This window comes from Lolium rigidum, chromosome 1 (assembly GCF_022539505.1).
Source record: "Lolium rigidum isolate FL_2022 chromosome 1, APGP_CSIRO_Lrig_0.1, whole genome shotgun sequence".
In the NCBI taxonomy this organism is placed as follows: Eukaryota; Viridiplantae; Streptophyta; class Magnoliopsida; order Poales; family Poaceae; genus Lolium; species Lolium rigidum.
The window spans coordinates 18,440,124-18,443,492 of NC_061508.1; positions in this window are offsets into that span (position 1 = coordinate 18,440,124).

Consider the following 3,369-nt stretch of genomic DNA (forward strand, 5'->3'; position numbering starts at 1 on the left):
TCTACGGTGTTTGACTTGGTATTTTTTACACCCTATACATAACTATTTCATATTTATCTACAGGCTCGGGGGCTACTCCCATCGGGAGCGCTTGTCGCGCACCCGATAAAAAATATGGCAACCTCGCCAACAAAGAAGAATAAAGTTGAAGACATCGACATCAACAATCAAGATCTTCGAGTAGTACAACTTGAGTCTATGTGCGGCTGCAAACACCCGCCCATAGACTCGGGGGCTACTCCCATCGGGAGCGCTTCGCGCACCCGACAGAAAGCAACTTCGACTCTACATCAAGCACAAGATTCAACAGATGATCAAGACATTCGGCGAAGACAACTTTAGTCCCTGCCCGAAGCTTCACTTCGGCCAGACACTCGGGGGCTACTGACGTGGGCATAACCCTTCGGGTACTCGGCATTGCCATACCCGGTGCAAATTATGAAGCTGGACCAGCACAAGGACTCGACAAGCTGGACCTGCACGCGCCTCAACTTGGACTACAAGGAAAGAAGACTTCAATATGAATCCTACTAGGACTCTTGTAAACCCTAGCTTGGCTGATATATAAAGCCAGGCAGGGGCACCCCTTAGGGACACGCATAATCAGAAACATAATTATAGAGGCGACACGCCTAGAAACCGCAACCCGCGGATTAGAACTAGACTAGATCCAACAACTCCGCCTATGGCGGCCCCCTGTACTCATATATTCATATAGTAGATTGCTAGCAGGACGTAGCGACCCTCCACCGCGGGGGCGTGAACTGGGTACGTCGTGTACCGCCTCGCTCCCGGAACTTCCGTCGTCGCCTTTCTCTAAAACCCAAGCCCCTCATGGTGGGCATTGCCGAGGAACCGCCTCGTCAGAGCCCGAAAGGTAAAAAGCCTATGGGTGGTGTGGCTCACACCCCCGGCCGTGCCACCTAGGTGTTTCGCCTCCTCGAGCATCTTCATCCGTCCATCAACAGCCCTAGATGATGGTTTTGATCTATAAATGCCTATATAAAGGACCCCGCCGCGTATCGAAAAGGGGTGGACATAGATAAGAAACATCGAAATAGAGTCAACAACAACAAATATTAGAGGGGGAACCTCTACTGTAGCCGCCACCAGAGAGATCTCCTACCCCTCCAACATATACATCCACACCACCATGATGAGAAGGGATTAGTCAACCTCTGGACTATGGGTTTGTGGCAGTTGCTTGTTTTATATCTCTCTTGTTCTATCACTGTATTAGCACCATATGAGCTGACAAACAATGGTCATCTATGTAACCCCTTTGTGGTGGATCTCTTTTCTGTGAGTTGATATTTGAGATTGAAATCCTATTTTTTGTGAGATGTATAAGTAGATGCATATTATGTACCCCTTATTGAGTACTCTTTTGATCCTACTTGTATGAGCGAAGATTTTTGAGGAATGTGTGTATTAGATGGAGTAACTTGGGGGTAATGATTGAATATTACTGACACAAAATTCAAGATCTACTCTGGTTTTTACCTTTTTTTGTTGCCTCACTAGGGATTAAGTGGATACATGTGGTTTTTACCTTTTTTGTTGCCTCAATAGGGATTAAGTGGATACATGTGCTATATATAGTTTCAGCTAGGGACATTCTAGGTGATCTTGTTAAATCAAGGTAGTATATTTGAGATCAAAACATTATGTTATAGTTCTTAAAGCTATACCATGTTAATTCTTATATACCGGAATGCTTGGAGTTTTCCCTTTCTGAAAGAGTATATAAGGGAGATGTATTGCATCATCTCTATGTTAGGCCATAATGCTCATACAAATACTTATTTCACAATATGATATTACACCAACATAATATAAGTTATGAATTGTTTAAGTTCATTATACCTTTATGAGAGAGTAGACACATGAAACCATAAATCCTGGTCTAATTTTAATCATAAGAAACACCACACCAACACTTTTATCAACCTCTATAATTTCAGCACTTATGAATTTCCAAAATCCAAAAATACTATTACCTTTTGCAAATCCAAAACCTTAAAAGTCCTTTACTTTATTGTTTTACTTCTATTGTCTAGTATAGATTGCTTTACTTTGATTTATTTACTATACTCTTCACATTACTTACACAAAACCTAGTGCTTGATAACCACACGGTGGATTTGGGGACACAGGCAATTTACTTTGTTTTGTAGATTGCTCAAATAGAAGAAGGGGAGTAATTCTTCACTAATTTCCCCAAGAGTTTAATATAAACCCTCGAGTCATCCTTGTGGGGAAAATGAGCTTGCTACACACTCTGCACTTGGAGTCCCAATAGGTTGGTACACACGGAGTTGTTGCCATCATTCGTCAGCGGTAAATATAGCATTAGCGTACCACTTATTTGGTGCACCCTTTGTATCTTTGCGGCTATAGCCTATTTCCTAGTAGTGATAGTTCGCGGCTGATGTGTCTGTCTTTTTTCTATGCCTCCTTCGCGAAAAGTATTTGTATTGACCTGGAAAAGACGGTGGCATGTTGCACGGCGGGCCGTACGGGCAGGCTGTGGGCGTAATAAGGCTCGTTAAGGATGTCGGAGACCTTGAATCGGAAAGTCTTTAATTAGATATTTTCTTGACTTTTTTCAGTCAGCGCCTCAGATCCTTCCAAAAGTGTTGAACACCTGAAAGTCAAATTATAAACAAGGTTTCTCTGTTTTGCGATATTAACGGTAGTTGAAAGATGAAAACTAATAAAATTAAGTGAAAAGCAATGAAAAATACTCGGTAAAAAGTGTTATTATTTGGAGCTAACACTCATGCTTGTGGCACGCCTTAGATAGGCCAGCCCCCTGGTCATGCTGCTGACGCACGCCGGAGGAGCCTGCACTCGGAGACATGAACTCCTTGCAGCTGTATGCCTCCACACATGGCTCATTGGCGAGGATTCTCGCCACCTCATGGCCGTTCAGCTGCCGCTCAACCTCTCTGTGATCCTTCCCCTTTGACTTGAGGAAATCAATGCTATCTCAATCAACGGGGACATTAAGCTTCTCCCATCGCCAAAGTACTAGACCGCCATAAAGTCATAGGCGCACGCTGCCTGCTCCGGGTTCCCCCAAATACCAAGCTAGGGCTTCTTGCCTCTCTACATGATGTTCACCCAAAATTTTCGCTTCCTCCCCCCACATAACAACATGTTATGGCACCAAGATCTAACAAATAATAAGAAAAAACTAATTATAAGAATTGATAAAAAAAATCGGCATGACCCTTACTAATTTTTTGACAAATTGGGTGCTAAAAATTTGACGAAACAAATGTTTCCCCAAAACATTGACACTCATTTTGAATACATGAAAAAAACCTATATACTACACATGTTTACATTTCTACTAACAATTTC